The sequence below is a fragment of the Arachis ipaensis genome, chromosome B8, assembly GCF_059453495.1.
Source record: "Arachis ipaensis isolate K30076 ecotype BB chromosome B8, ASM5945349v1, whole genome shotgun sequence".
In the NCBI taxonomy this organism is placed as follows: domain Eukaryota; kingdom Viridiplantae; phylum Streptophyta; class Magnoliopsida; order Fabales; family Fabaceae; genus Arachis; species Arachis ipaensis.
The window spans coordinates 9,075,999-9,093,891 of record NC_142443.1 but is presented as its reverse complement, the minus strand read 5'-3'; the positions used below and the strand labels follow the sequence as shown (position 1 = coordinate 9,093,891).

General features: G+C 33.1%; 1 pseudogene; it reads left to right on the top strand.

The window, feature by feature from the left end:
• The first annotated feature begins 4,384 nt into the window (after positions 1-4,384).
• LOC148547136 (uncharacterized) lies at positions 4,385-13,562 on the top strand (annotated as a pseudogene).
• The last annotated feature ends 4,331 nt before the right edge of the window (positions 13,563-17,893 follow it).

The following is a 17,893-nucleotide window of genomic DNA, read 5'->3' as shown; positions in this document are numbered from 1 at the left end:
TAACTTATTTTTATTGTAATTTTATATTTCTAACATGCATTCTTCAAAATTATTAACATGTATTATAAATAAGAGTATAATTAACATATTTTCACATAGATTTTTTATTTCAACATGTATTATAATTTATATAATTAATTGAATACCATATTACACTATTAACAGTTTTATGTTGAAAATTTTTTTTTAAGGAATAAAAAATTAAAATAAAATTATTGCTATATATTGGTTAAGGTGGTCAGAAAAATAATCATTAAGAAAAATTAGAAAGAAATTAAAGAGGAAAAACAAATACTAACTATTTGGATCTGCATAATTTGATTGTAGCGTCCATTAACCAATTGCGGGACCATATAAAAGAATTAAGAAAAGCAAAGAAGTTTAATTAGCCAGTATCAATAACCAACGATGAATGGAGACCCAAGATTCAAGATAATTTTAGAGACAATGCACAAAACAAGAGTTCTGAGTGCATATATAAATTTTCAGCTTCATAAGCTTGGGCTTATGTATATTGTACTATTGTATGTCTTCTATATATAACTGAGATTTTAATTTTGATGCACATGTAAAATTAAATTCTATAGCTAATAAGCATTCATATTATAAAATATAAAATAAAAAAACTATTAGTCAAGTAACTTTACTAGCAACTAATTGTATCAAAGACCATTATTATATGGGAGAAAAACATATTCCACACACTAGTAAACATATTCAAGACTTGAGAAAAACAACTGACAAAAACATAAAAAAGGACAAAGTTAAAAAATTTTCAGATTATTAACTTCTTTCCAAATAAATTTGAGAGGATCATTTATAATAGTATAAATTTTTTTAATTATTTATTTAAATATAATTTTTTATTATCTAATATTTTTTTACATATTTTCTTTTGAACCTACGTAAAGAAATATAAGATAAAAGATTATACTTTACTAAATAATTAAAAAAAATTTAAAAAAATTCATTCTCCCAAATTTACATCTTTGACATTTTATTCTACCAGAGTTTAAATCCCAGTTTTATCCCTTCTTACTTTGATTAAAGTTCTCAGCATGGATACATTGGATAAATCTTAACGTAACTAGTAGGATGCTTATTTTAATATTTTTTATTTTTTTTCCCATTCTTTATTATATAATTCTACAAGGTCCTTACAACACTAACAATATTTTAAAATCATACACATTGTTCTTTGCTTTTTATCATTGAACAACCAACCAAAAGAAGCATATATGAACATGAAGGAAAAAACGGTTACAAACCGTTAATCCAATTCCTAAGAGGTTGAAAAATGATATCCAGTTCTGTGTTTGTCGCTCACAGAAATTCTTGAAACAGATTGAAGATGAGGGTGTACTTTGTGAAAAGCGTCAACGCCATTATTGCTAATTATGAGTATCACAGTAAAAAATAACACCGCTATTAAGGAGTGGATGCACCTTAATTGACGCATTCAATTCAAGCAAATAGAATGTATCTTATGAAAAATTAAAAAGGGTTTGGTAATTTGTGTGGAGACTTGGATGGAAAACGGAAAAAAATCAGAAACTATGAGAAGAAGAAGAAGGGATTTGATTGCCATATTTATAGGGTGAGGTACAAGAAAGAGTGGTCAAAGGCTAAGGTAGTTTTCAATTTTGATTTTATCTGAAGCAGTAGTTTCTCCTTTTTCGTTATAGATTATTATTCTATGGATAAGATTACAATATAGGATGTATCTTTTTTGGATTTATCTTTTATTTCAAAAAGGTTAAATCCACATGAACTTCTTGACTGAATCTAATTTTATCTATTAAGAATATATCATTCAAAATTTTAAAAATACATAAGGAGAAGGAGTTATGAATACGATTATATTTTCTCAAAGATTCATTTACCTACGTGATCTTAGAGAGACATATTATTTTTCTCATACCCTACCTCAAACTCGAGAATTTTTAAATAAATAAATAAATTAATTATTTACTTATATATGCATTCTTAAAAATGTTTATATTTTTTATTATTTTTGGCGTTCGCAACTAAATATGCATAATAATATCTAATTTATTTGTCATGACAACGAGATAGTATATTTAATAAACTATATATTTTTTCAGTAAAATTTATATTAATTTAAAATATAAAATCGATATAATTTATTAAAATTTAGATATTGTCACTTTGATATTTATTTTTTTAAACAAATTCAATTTTATTCAAAAGAGTACTACTTATATTATATTTATTTTTGAATCAAATTCTTATTATTTTGATCGCATCTAAATTTTAAATTTTAAAAGATTTGTAACTTTTGAATTATGTCTTATCTAATTTTTAAACTTAAAAAAAATTCTAATTTAAAAATTTTAAATTATCATTTTAAAAATTTATATTAATTTTAAATTTTTATGTTAAAAATATTGTAATTTAAATGATATGATATCCAAAATTTAAAAATGATCTAAGTTAAACATAAAATTAACTGATATCATCATAATAAATTATATTAATTAATTTTATCTTTTACATGTCACCAAAATAAAAATTATCTTTTAAATTGATCTATGTCGTACTGCTACAAAAAAAAAACCTAAAACATATCGAGATACGTTCAAATATAGTTTTTAAACTTTTCTTCAAACAAGAACGAGAGGAAAAATGAAAATATTTTAAAAAGTATATATAAGTAAATAATGAATTTATTTTATTTATTTTAAAAAACAAACTCAAAATCTCTTGTATATATACTTTGTAAGTGGCTGGCATTTTTTTTTCATCTTAATTTTTAGGGTGACTTATTTTTTAATTTTACAAAACAAAATTACTCTCTTAAATCTTCACCCTGCTTTAACCTCTAACCAAACACTCTCAAAGTTATTTTAAAGAAACAGACAAAAGAGTAAAAGAATGACAGAATCTTATTATTACTATTTTAAATTGTTGTGCAATAAAAATTATTACAAAAGATATATCTTAAAAAAAGATTCATGCAATCTTTATTTAGATAGAAACATAAGTCTAGAAATAAAAGATGATCATACCATAAAAAGATATATAAGACCGTTATTATTATTAGCGACTCAATATACCTCCCTCATCGTATTTCTAAACTTTTAAGTTTAATTATTATGATGTGATATATAGATGAGTAGAATTAGATATAAAAATAAAATAAAAAAGCACAAGTTATTTAAATATATATATGTTTGAAAAAAAAAGAAAAGAAACAAAATATTGCTTATTTTATTTTTATTTTTATTTTTATAGTAAATATAAATAGAAAATATATGACACAAAATTAATATGCTAATAATACAATTACATATATTTTTATTTTTCAATTTTTTTTATTATGATTCAAATATATTATAAGCTTTAAACTATTAAATTTATATTTTATATTAAATAAATATAAAATAACATATTCACTATATTTATTACGTATTGATAATTTATCATATTAATTTACTATGTTAAATTTATATTTTATATCATATTCAATTTACCATGTTAAACTAGAATAAAAATTGTGCACCGCATAGATTTAATACTAGTTGGAGATAAATTAGAGACATAAAAAAATAATCACAAAAGTGTATTTGTTTTATAGATATAAAATATCTTTGTTCTAAATCCTAAGAAAATTCCTCATATGATATCACTCCTTAACTTGAATGTTGAGATTTTTTAGCGTATGTTTAGACCTTTCTAACAGTCTTCTACAATTCTACGCATGAAACAGCACACAATTAGGTTTACATTTAAGAGGTGTTATTATATTAGTAGTCTTAATTACTAATTTATGTCTATCTAGTTACTAGTTTTTTTCTTTTCCTAAGAAAGAACACCAAAAAAGGATAAATAAAGATCACTAAGAGTTCTAAGAAGAATTATAATAATATCTACTAAGAGTATTATTATAATTTTAGATTTCAAGTGGTGGGTCAAAGAGCTGACCATAAATTTTAGAAATTAAATTATAATCAACACGTGTACTTACTAAATAAATTACAAGTAATTTTTAAATATGAGAAAAGGATTAGTAATTAAACCTATTCACATTACATACAATTACTTCTAATCTCATCATAACCATCCAATCTCCAGTTTTTCTCTCATCGTCGCAGCCTCAGCTGCGCTGTTGCAACTCCCTCCCCCCGCCGATCGTGTCGACGCTGCAGCGAGCTCCCACCGACACCACTGAAACCTCAAATTGTGCCGTTGTTCCTCCGTAACCGTGGTTGATCACTCCACAGCCGCCCCGTGCCTCCCCCTTTCCGCTGCACCCGCTGTCGGCTATGCCGTCACCGCCATAGCCATTCACCGACACCATCGTAGTCTCACCGTAAATAGTAACCTCTGCATTCCCCTCACATAACCATGGATGGAGCTCACTATGGGTGAAGAAATTTCTACTGCATCATCCTCATTAATCATTGATGATTCTATACTTCCAGATGGCAAGTGCGCTATACTGGGACAACAATCCAAGCAGGTAATGAATTAAAGTTTTATGTTGGATGCGGATGTTTAGCTTCATACAAAATCAGATGATTGTTGTTGGTATAGATAGTTGTTTTAATGAATAATTGGATAGTTATTTTATTGGATTCGGTTTAAATATAAACAGTTAACGAATGCGGGATGTTCAGTTCTCTAGGAAGTTTGATGGTTATTTTAAGTATTACGTGGATGGTTGTTTTGTGTACAAGAGATAGAGGCAAAATTCATTCACTCAACTAAATACATTTCATGAACACCCTTTTGAAAATTAAAATCCTGGTCATCAACTAACCTATTGAAGTAGCAAATGGATAGAGTGCGACATCGGTGATCGTGTCTACCGTGCCAACCAGCGACAAATGCAAGAAGGAGTCCAAAAACAAGTATTTCCGATGAGTAGGTGAGCGTCGCGCGGTGATGGTGGATGGTGAGCCAAGCAGCGCGTCAAGGGGGAGTATACGGAGCCGACCTTCTTTCCCGCGATGGTTGAAACCGATGCCGAGGTTGGCTTTCGGCGAGGGAGAGAGAGACGCACAGGGCACGGCGGACACGCGACGAGGAGGAAGATCCTGTCGGCGATGTTGGCTACTAATGAGGGAGAGAGAGACGCGCCGGGGAGGGGGATACTTGCTGAGCAGCAACAACGTGCTGACCCCTGCGGACGTGGATGATGGCCAATGAGGGTGCAATTGACGCCGGCGAAGTGGGATGATTGATGAAGGTGAGGGTGGTAGAGGATTTTGGGAGAAGAAGCTGATTGGGTGAATTGGTTTGGTAAATTAGGGTTTGACATAGTTAAATTTTTTAAATAACTGAGTAGATTTTTTTTATTTGGATAATTTAGGGAGTATTTTTTATTTTTTACTTATATTGAGCCAAATTTCTAACTCATTATTCACATTGTTCAAATTCTCTATTGTCTATCTAGCAGAATTGCTTAAGTCTTAACGCCTAATATTCTTGAAGCTAAAAAAAAAAGCATTGGATTATCTTTACAACCCTTGATTTAGTTCCCATAACAAAATTCTTTCAAGAAACACTTGTCAAGAGACCATGAATTAAAGTATCACCATCATAACAAAAATATTTGATAAATCTTTATATTTATCTATATGATATTTGTAATAAGAAAAAAATGAATGGTTATTTCTGCGTGGGATGAATGCGAGTATCCTCATATGTGTTTTTGACATTGTGCCTACCTTAGCTTCCTCATGTTCTTTGACATTGTGCCTATCTTTGTGATACTGCTAAGCATAATCAACAAATACAAATAAAGAACATGTTCGGTTGCTCAGGTGTTTGGTGGATCGGGTAGGTGAATGACGGAGCAAGGGGATAAGAGGATCTGAACCTGGACGTGAGCTGCTAGAGCAATGCATTCAGCCTATGCATCGGCGTGTCGGCAGGTAGGGCCACCTGCAAGGATACTCCGATACTAAAGTCAAAGTCCGTACGAATAGGCGACCAATTAAGGTTAGAAAAGTGACGTACCTCTGGAGAGGGGTAGGTTCCTCCCCATTTATAATCTGTACCTGGGTGGGACCCTTGTGATCAAGCCCACCTTTCTGGAAGCTTCTGCTAGCTATCTAGGTTTCTTGTTGAATGGGAGGTGACACGCGGGTTGCCTCCTGGCTCAGGTCAGTGGACCCGTCAGGTCGGTGAATCGGACCCAGATTATTAGTGAGCTGGGCCGGAACAGTGCCCCCAACGTGCCAACCGTGAGGATAAGAGCTCGTGGTTGGCGCGTTTGATTCACTTGCATCTGCCTCGATCGAGTTTTCCTGGGCCAGAGAGACAGTGGATGGAGTTCGTGTCCCCAACGCGCGAGTTGTCTCCGTCTGTTACTTGGGATGTCAGTTTGGTTTCCATGTTGAGCATTTAATGCTCATTATGACTGATTTGAAAGTCAAGGGAAAGGCCCATTTTACTCCTAACTTTTCACGCCTGCTTTCGACATCTTGTAACCCGTTCATTCCTCATTCTTTCACATCTTCCTCACCTCATTCTTTTTTGTTTTTGATTCCATCACTCACTCACCTGCTACGAATTCTACCGCATTCATCCGAGATTCACCCTCCTTCCTTCTTCAATCTACTAGTAAGTCTTATCTGCTTTCATCTTTTCATTATGGTGTCTCTGTTGTTACTGTCAATACTACGCATACCATGCATTATTTCTGGTTGTTCCTGCTTGGGTTGGGCTCATCATTGTTAGCTAGCTCTTAGGGCGGTTACCTCTAGGTGTCTGATTCTTAAGTGTAGGCTTCGTATTGACCGTGGATTAGTGTAGAATAAGGACGCAGCAGAACGTAGTTTTAGTTTCTGTTTCCTCCAATTTTACGACCTCCTAGGTTTAACTTAAGTGGTGCCCCTACTGTAGGTATGACGCAGCGTCCTGTTGTGAGGGCTCTTGTAGACTGTTATATTTGGGTTACATTCGACGTGATGGACACGGCCTCCAAGATAACCCTGGAGGAGCTTCATGTAAACCCTGCGAAATTAACAAATAATTAGTTAATAAATTAATTATTATTCAAATAAATTAGGAAATTAAATTTTTATAATCTAGAGGAGTAGAAATATTAAAAATACGAATTTTGACACTAGTTTTAAATATTTTTTTGCCAAAATCAGGCGAACGGGCTGAACCGGTCGAACCAAGTCCAAGACCCACCCTATAAAACAAGCAACGAGCTCTTTTCTCCTCATTTCATTCCTGCGAATGCTTCGAAGAGAGAATCACGTTTAGAAGACCTAACCTTCCTTCCAATTTTCAATCGTCTATAACTTTCAATCCGGAGCTCCGATTGACGAGCCGTTAGCGGCCACGTGTTCGTCTCGAAATTCTCTTAAATTTTATCTGACAAAATGGAAAATAGGACTAGTTAGCCAAGAACTGGCTAAGTTTGCGATAACAATTAGAGAAAATATGCTCTTAGAAAGATCTGATGCTGGCCAAGTTGAGATTGAAGAAGCTACAAGAGTAGCCAATGCTCATTCTTTCAATATATAGTTTCAATTTCTATTCCGATTTATTGGAATCAGAATTGTAATTTTCTGTATCATTGAAAATCTAGATGATGACTTGTATTTCTATGTTTAATTTTAGTTTTATTGTATACTTTGATAAGATCGTATGGCTTTGGTCGATGACATTTCAAGTAGTGTATTAATTTTGGAAGATAGTTTAAGATTTATATTAAATTATAATTATATTTTAAAATATTTATTTATAATTTATTTATTATTTTATATTTTTATTCTAAAACAGTTTTTCTGGTTAAAGTGCGGTTGGACCTGTAAACCAGTGAACCAATAACTAAAGCAGTTCGATGACCGGTTCGGTTCTCAGAACCTTGATGCAAACATAACCTATGTAAGCAACCTCGGTCTTACAGGTGAGGCTCTCTCTAGCTAATATATGTATTGATAACCTCTATAAGCAACTTCTGTCTTACAGGTGCGACCATCCCCTGGATTGGCCGATGTATCTCTAGAAAGCAAATCTTGGTAGACTCACCACCGTATCTCTGCTTATTTCATTTTCTTTTTGTTCTTTCTTTCTTTTCTTTCTTATCATTCCACAATATAAATTATCTTCGCATTATTCCGTCATCCTTCCCTAAGTGTCTTATGGAAAAGAATTATAAAGTTCTTTAATTAAGTCTGCGTTCTCTAAAACTTTTAAGATTACTTTACTTGCTTGCTTTATCATTAATGAATATGGCGAGGTGTCAAGTTTCAGTGTAACCGAGTCGGCGATTCAAGTTATAAATATCTCAAACAGATATTTATGAAAACTGAATATATTAAAACATAAATAATAATATATATAGGGTTAAATATATATGAGTTACTAATATAAATGACATTAGTAACTTGAGAATGGAAGATATTTGATGAAACATTAGCAAAGCTAAGTTCACCGAAGAGTTACCGATATTTACTCATATCAGCAGATATTGAGCTTAATAATAATATTATTAACTAAACTCTATTTTTTTAATTTAAAAATATCAATTACTCAAATTAAAATATACATATAACTTTCATTACTTATAAATTACTAGAATTATAGTTTTAATTATGTAAAATATTTCATCATAACAAAAAATATATACAAGAATATGAATTTTATTGAATTCAAATAGTTATAAAATTAATTTAATTACTTATAATAAAATAATATCTAAAAATAAAGAACTCCAATTTATAAAATAAATTATAACTTATTTATATTTTCAGAAATGTATGTAAGTCGTTACACCTGCACAATTAATACTCACATCAAACAAACTTTTAGACTTTCAACCCAACCAAATATATGTTTGTCATCACTAAAAATATAATTATTGTTTCCTAAATTTAACATCTTCTAACAGTTGGTATATTGTAAAATTTCCAAAACTTCAAAAATATATCCTTTCAAGAAAACACATGACAAAATTATAGGCTCCTGCTATTGTTCTTGGGTCTAGCATGAACTCCACTAACGAACTGAAATGACACATTATTCCGCATTCATTCAACATCAATTATTCAAACTTGGTTCTTTCATAATTTATTTACAAGTTGTTCAAACTACTAAAATCCCGGTTTTTGCAACAGCAGTTGCATTATTCTATGCAAGAAGAATACTTAGAAAGAACAAAGAAGTTTGGATCCGAAAAAGTATGCTTATGAAGTTCTTTCGCTGAGCACAACAGAATGAAGAGGAATTTTTATCATTTCAAATGCCTATTCTTATCGAAGAGAAGAAACGAGAAAAAGCGATATCTTCCTACTCGAACAAGAAGGAAGATAGTTTACAACTCTTCTTTATATAGTAATTCGACCTATTGGTCCGCACCCCCCATAAGTTTACTATGAAGAGAAGAATAAAAAGGATCGAACTACCTACTCATTATTCGGAGGTGAATCATAGAACACCAAAAGCGGTGGTATTTTATGGACCTAACATAGGTCACATCCCTCACGACATAAGATTGAAAGATCCAAACCTTCCACTTCGGAACGGAAACGGACGTGGCCAAAACATATAAAGATCGGCGTAGTCGCTCATAGGGACATATCTATCCGGATAGGGGATAGTCTAGCCTATCGCCGTCTCTATCACGCTAATCAAATCATATTCTCACCTGTTGGACTAGAGGGTGCATGTGCATTGATACTTGCATTGCCTGGATATGAAGTAATGGAATATGTTGTTGCATTGAATAGAAGATAGAAAATCTAAGCATCAATGGCATTTGGTGACCACCTCAGATGGGTAAAAATGTTATGCCTCATATTATCTTGCCCAAAGTGAATTTAATAAACATCACATCACATAAATGAAATGTGAATATATTTGCTGACAATTTTACAACACTAACCCTAATGAGTGAAAAATAACCGCACATGCACTGCAAGTTGTTGCTGAGTTGGAAGTTACTTTGAAGAGGAGGCAATATTGTTAGCGGATGGCGCCTTCTCAATCTATTTCTGTTTTAAGAAAATTAAAAAAATATTGAACAATATTGAACATATACTTAATTTGAACAAAAATCATGGAAATAATACACAAGGCATGTATGTCAAACAAAAGAACATACTACCTTTGGCTATAAAATTTGATCTTGAATTTTTATTTTCTAATGGCTAATAGATTGTTGAGTGCCTAAATAATGGTTACTATGTTGAGTGCCCAAATCCATCAACATACTACAATCTGTGGGTAAGGTACTAACACGAATCTTAAAGGACTTTAGCCATTTTCCTCCATTGCTTACAAATCATCCCTTTCGAAAATTTTTCCATGTATTGGTTCCTCATTGCAGTAAACACATGCCTGTAAGGAATCCCTCTGATTTCAAATAAATGACAGTGGCAGTAAAACATTTCTTCAACACTTTACAAAATGCATTTGTTCTTAAGTTAATTATACCATCTTCATTAATCAACACAATAATAGTTAGCGCTTCCTCCTTCTTAATCTCATATCTTACTTTATTAAACAATCTTAAGGTGTAAGTGTTGGCAACAAAGTTCTTAAAAGAGCATTTTAAGGCTCTGTATGCATTGTCTTGAAGTTGGCTACAAGTTCATTGTTTATATAATCACATAGAACAAAATTAGCATTGCTGACAAACTCAATGATAGTGTTCTTCCTTTTAATGTACGCCTTTATCATTGAATTGATCCCCTCACATTGAGAAGTGGTTTGGAGGTATCCAAAATATTTATTCTGTAGATATACATGAGCCCACGACCTCCTACACTTAGAGATTTTTTTTATCCAACTGTTCTCTCCTAAACTATGCTTTTCAACCATCTCTAACCAAAGCTCTCAAATTCCTTTGGAGAATAGTTTTGTAAATTAAAGTCTTGAAATCAACCAAAAACTTAAATTTTTTTACGTTCTCAAATGCCTTTTGTTAAAGGTGCCATGAATAAAATCTATGTGTTTCAACTTTCATATGGAAACTTTGTTGGAATAGCTCCCTTCATTGCCATATCACCATTAGTCACAACTACTTTAAGATGCTTATTCTCCATTGTCTCCAGGAAGGTCTCCAACAACCATTTATATGTCTGTAAACTCTCATCTGAAACAATAGCACAACCAGAAATGGTGTCTGAGCATGGTGGTTAAAGCCTGAAAAGAATTCCATCCAAAGTCATATCAGTAATGTTTAAAATTTAATCGCATGTTTTCACATACATACCAAGGATTTCACCAGATCAGTGGCGGTTGATCCTTGCCAGGAAGCAGCTGGAAAATGGACGCACCTTGGCTGAGTACAACATCTAGAAGGAATCAACACTTCACCTTGTCGGCTTGTCCTCAGGCTTTGCGGCGGCGTCATTGAGCCTTCTCTCATGGCTTTAGCCCACAAATACAATCAAGCCAAGATGATTTGTTGCAAGTAATTATTTTTTCATTTTCAATTGCATTTTCAATTTTACTCTGCCTTAGGACGATAACTTAGCCCCTTTAGATTTTTTTCTAATGCTCTAGGGGTTATATTTGTTCCCTAGATTTATGTCCATCTCTTACTTTGTCAATTGGCCTTAGTTTATTACCCGTTAATTTTTAAGGTTGGTACATTATTTTAGAACTTAGAATATAGGATCTGATTTTTTAGTTCATGCATGCTATTATCTGAGATCCTTTATTCTATTTGTTGAGTGGAGTTTAATACTTTAAGTTTGTGACACTCGGAGAAAAATTTGTTATTTTACATTTTCTTGAAGTGTTTGTTTCAAGTGTCTAATTTATTTTAAGGTTAAGTATAATTTTGGTCTCGAAAGTATAAATCAAAATTTTTTTTGTCTCTAACTTTTTTTGCATGCAAAATTATCCTTAAAATTCAGCTAGATTTTAAAATAGTCCTTTTTACTTAAATTATAAATTTTGGACCAAATTAATCCTAATAAAAAATATAAAATAAAAAAAGAACAGAAAAACCATTAACTGAAGAAAAAGAAACAAAAAATAAGCCATTAATGGAGAACCAACAACAATAACAATACACAATATTCAACAACACAGTATTCAAGTTCAAGAATAGTAATAAATATTGTTAAACAAAATAAAAAAGCAAAACTACTACATACAAAATAGAAACTTTTTCCCTGATCACCAAAAAAAACTGTTTCAAAATCTCCGATCCTGGCTCCAATCAATGCGGAGCCCCCGCTACGGGTTGTTGCTATGTGTCGTCATTTCCTCTTCCTCTTTTCTTTTCACCACATATCCCAATCCAACAACCCCTGCCACCACTGCCACCATCATCACCGTCACCACCATCATCGTTGTTTTCTCTGAAGAATCCGTGCCCTCCACCATTTGGTCAACTACGACACCATCATCGATGTTGCATCTTCTAGTGAGGACGCCATCGACACCCTTGACATCGTCGAGGAGCAATCCCCTTTCGATGACACATCCGATGACGACGGCACTGCTGACGCCGACGAAGAACCCTCCTTCATCCCACTTAAGGTTTCCGGCTACTTTTTCTACTATGTCAATGGCGTCATTAAAAAGGCATTCACCATGAGTTCTCCGTAGGATTGGAAAGATAGGTCTTGCCAAGTTGGAATTTTTTTTGGGTCTCCAGTAATAGGTAATGAAGATCGGAGCAAGACCACGTTTGGCTCTGGTGATATTCCAATTGATGAATGTGTTCGGAGGACATTTGTTGAGGTAAAACGTGTGGAAGATGCTCTTCTTTTGAAATTGGAAAGAAAAAATTCGCCTTCGAGGGAAGGTTGAGGTGATTGGTTTGATAAAAATGGTGACTTTTTGACGAATGATAAGATGCTTAGGTTTAATTTGGAAGAGTTGAATCCCCTTCATAATCCTTTTCTTCAAGATCCTGATGGTGTTAGTGTAACTGGTTTGATCAAAGGTGATAAGATTTTGCATAAGACATTGTTGAATGAACTTAAAGGAGCAACTCTTTCATTGAGAAAAGTTACCGGGAAGCTCATAAATGATTGTGATGAAGAAGAAGAAGAGATATTTTGATGAAGAAGAAGAAAAAGAAGAGAAAGGTATTTTGGTCCGAAAGACGATTTTAAAACTACGTTGAAATTTAAGAACGATTTTGTATGTAAAAAAAGTTGGACACAAAAAAATTTTCAAACTATACCGTAGAGACCAAAATCGTACTTAACATTTTATTTTACTATTTTAGGTGCTATGCTCGCCTTCACCCAAGGGCAGTTAACTACCGCAAGAAGAAGTGTGGTCATGCTAACCAGGTTAGTGTATGATTATGTTGTTTTTCGGTTTAAGTATATACAATTAAAAAATGCTGGATGTTCATTTCACTACATAAGAGGATGGTTATTTTAAGTACTACATGGATGGTTATTCTAATTGGGTCAAATAATTCATATATATATATATAAAAGATGTTGTACATGGTTGAGAGATACCTAGAAAAACCTCAGTGCGCCAACGGTGCAGGCTTGCGTGGGGGGATGGTTGATGCGGCGCCGGTGTGGGGGAATGGTTGGCGGATCAACGACGGTATCAAGAGCATGAGAGAGACACGCACGGTGGGGGCCGATTGCTGATGGAGTCTGGCACTGAGAGGCTAGGCGGCGACAATGATGCGCAAAGGGGGGAGAGAAGCGCCGATTGGGAGCTGGTTGTTGACGCAGGGACAACCTTGAGATGCTCAGCGGCGATGGTGGCATCCAGCGATGGAGAGAGACACGCCGGTAAGGATGCTAGTTGACGTCACAACAATGTGAGTGAGGAGATTTGGAAAGAAGCAGCAACAACAGTAATATTGGAAGGGGATTTGATGGTTAAAATTTGAAAAAGTAAGTATTAAGATTTTTTGTTGCCTAATTTCTGTGCAAATTTTTTTTTGTCTTTGGTGCGCTAAGATTTAAGTTCATTGTTCATAATCTCAGCCGATTTTATTTTCTTTAGAAAGTAAGAACACAAAAGACTAAAATTTTTGAAGACGGAGAATAAAACTTTACTAAATTTATTTTTAAATTTACTCCTATTCAAATTTTTAAATTACAAGTTTAACCTCTCACACACGCTGTTTACCAAATCCTGGAGTCACCAGAAGAGAATGAAGCGGGGGGATGCCACTGCCTCTATCGCCGGTTGTTTTCCGTCGCCGCCATTGAAATGATAATGGAGAGAGAGAGAGAGAAAAAAAGAAAGAGAGTTAGATAGAGAGAGATAGAGAAAAAAATCGAATCAGGGGAGATGGAAAAAGACGAGAGAGAGACAATCGAGAGAGAAAAGGAGTGGAGGTCACAAGGGCGACGGCAGTGGGTGCTGCCACTGCTGCCATAACCGTTGATTTCAAAGGACGTCGCCGAGCTATCGCTGCCACTGCTATATATTGCTCCTGCTCTGCCTCCTCACCTTGTATGTTGATGTTGTCGTTGCCGCCACTACAATTGCCATTGCCGCTACTGGAGTTAGTCAGAGCCACCGCGCCAGCATTCTGGCCATGGTGATGGTTTGGTTCTGAGATAGATTTTGGTCTCTTGGATGGTGGAAGGCTTAATTATGTATCATGTCATGTTAAAAGCCACCTCCCAGTTGCAGGTACGTGTACTTTGCATGACTCCCTTGATTTTTTTACTATTTTTTTTTCTGAATTGCATATGGTTTGAAATGCAAAAATACCAATATTGTTCTTTTGCTTGACTCCCTTGATATTATTTTTTTATGAGCTTTTGTAAATTTTTCGGTAGGATTTGTAATAGAATAAATCAAGGAAGCTTCTTGTATGGGGAAAGTATATTATGGTTCTTGATGGTCTAAGATTCCTTATGAATCATGACCATTTAAATTTTGAACCAATGGCTAAGATTTAAAATTTTTATTAATTATAAAACAATCATATTTATATTCAAATAATTTAAAAAATAATTGTATTTTAAAATTTCATTTTTATCCTACAACACTCTAAACATCAACACGCTACCGCCAAAAAAATTTCTTTCACAGGTCATCATTTAGAAGTTGGGTTCATCTCCTTGCCTTGAATTTCATTCAAAGAACCACGCCACTACCCTGCTCCACTGCCTCACCGGAGCACTAACTTGGCATCTCCGCCGCAGATCTCCTCCGCTCATTATCACCCCCTGTCAGCAGTACCTCACATGCTTCTTGCCCTCTTCGGTGTTGGCATCGCAGCACTATCGAAGGAAACCATGACATCAGTTTCTGCCGCTCAGCTTTAGGGTCTCTAAGGAAGAGTTTCGGGATGGAGAAGAGTCCAAGTTCCCAAGAGCGTGTTGGATCAAAAATACAAAAGAGAGACAATGATTTGGTTCGAAGTTTGAATGCATAACAAGAAGAACACAAAAAAAGAGAGAACAATGATAGTGTTGGTGCTACCATTAATGGTGGTGTTGATATTTTTGTAGTAATAGCAGTAAGCATTATGATGGAAGATGTTTAATTGAAGAAAAGATAAAGACAAGAATAGTATAGACATTTTATAAGATTATTTTATATTTTTTTTACATAGATCATTAAGATCTAAAATTCTAGTTGGTCCATTGAAGTCATTCCCTAAAATCAATATACAAATTACTTCATTTAATATCTACTAAGGCCTATATAATATTGTTCATAATTTTTATTTTTTAATGAACAAGATATTTAAGTAATTTTGTTTGTTTCAGTCTCCACATTTATCTTAAATCAAATAGGATTTTAAGAGATACTTTTATATACTTTACAACAAATATAATATAGAGAGATTTAATTTAATCTCAATCTCTCCGTCTCTATCTCTCTCAATCTCAGTCTCTCTTCTAAATTCCTATGGTATCATTTAAGTTTCCGATTGGATTTTGCAATGCACTTAGACTTAGTTTGGTAAAGCTTTTAAACGTTCAGTGGTACAGAACAATATAATAACACCAAAGGACCTATTTATCGTGCAATGTTTTTACATTCTTTGAAATTTTACATTGAAAAAAAATAACATTCTTATACAAGATTTCTTGTGTAAAATTTTGAGGATTATAAAAACATACTCTGAAATACACATTCTCCAAATGTCTAAATCAGCAATGGCATGTTTGATATAGATTGATATAAGAACGAATTAGTACAGAGAAAGTCTAGGATAATAATTGATCTATAATTATTAAGGAGTGCTTTCAGCCATACCTAAAGTTGCTTGAGATATTATTTATGTACTATTTTAAACATGTTAGAGAACCCTTTGATATCCCTATTTTCCTTCAATCTAAATTCTCTATAGATAGATTGGTTTTTAGGAAAATCTTATTCTGGTAGAGAGGTCCATGCAGTTTTGGATCCTTCATATTCTTATACAAGATTTCTTGTGTAAAATTTTGAGGATTATAAAAACATACTCTGAAATACACATTCCTCAAATGTCTAAATCAGCAATGGCATGTTTGATATAGATTGATATAAGAACGAATTAGTACAGAGAAAGTCTAGGATAATAATTGATCTGTAATTATTAAGGAGTGCTTTTAGCCATACCTAAAGTTGCTTGAGATATTATTTATGTACTATTTTAAACTTGTTAGAGAACCCTTTGATATCCCCATTTTCCTTCAATCTAAATTCTCTATAGATAGATTGGTTTTTAGGAAAATCTTATTCTGGTAGAGAGGTCCATGCAAATTTGGATCCTTCATATTTTTTCCAAAACTCTGAAAAATATGCACCAATGGTTAGTTCTTTTTTAGAGTTATTTAAAATATTGTGCTTACTACTTAGGACTATTGTACTCTCTATTAGAAGTCATCTAATATTTGTAAATCATTTTAGTTTAACTTAGAACCCTTGAGTTAACATGTGAAATTAAAAAAACTATCAATAGCAGAGTGAATTCTCTAAATTTGAATAATCTAAATTGAAAAGGTTGATAAAGTGATAAAAGTGAAGGGTTAATTACCATTGAATTTGTAATTTTTATCATAGATGAATTTTACTATCTTAATTCAAGGTTGATTAGACTTTTACTTTCTCATTTACCAATCTCTTCACTTTGGAGGAGGCTTATACAAATTCACTATGATTAAAGACTATGATCTGCACATGATTTTCATCTACTCATAATTCACCATGCTTATGTTGTACCTCTGGGATGTGAATATGAAGCAGAATTATGAATATGTAGTCCTAATGACAACTCCGGTTGAGGACCGTATAAATAGTAGTGGACCAACACCCGACCTGTCTCCAAAGGCAGTTAGATCCTTCACCTAGCTTCTTATAATCCCAAACCTTGAGAAAGTAAAGCCAGCAGTACATCTGTCAACTCCGCCACATGAGATTCCTGATTCCAAGGGCTTCTTTCTTTGCTGGCTATGGCCAGTTCCATTTGTGGTGCCTAGTTGCAGCCCCTTGATATAAAGCATTGTTACTCATGGAAGGACTTGGTTGATATGGTTCTGAAATTATTTTTACTTTAGGATCTATGTCTTTTAATAAATTAGCAATTCATATATATTAAGATTGAAACCCCACATCTTTGTCTATTTCAAGGAAGGACTATATGTCCCTTTATAATTAGAAAATAATAATTCGACTTTAATCATCATTTTTTTCAAACAATCAGTCCTCTATTAATTTTGTCGCTCTATTAACTTTGTCGCGATCTCGTAACCGCAGAATTATAGTCATTCAATCATATTAGCCCCTTCACCAAATTTTTCAATTGAGACAAATAATTTCTCACGAGGCATTGTTTCTTCTTAAAGGAGGACTTCTTTTAATTAAATATAAGAATTTTCTAACAACGCCGTTAAGATAATTTTTAATTTCTTTTGATAAATATATTATAAAAGAATGGAAATCTTTCAAACTTTTATTTTCAATAAGAAAATTTTCATGTTTGACACTTTAATAAGTGCACTTAAGACATTAGCTAGACCCA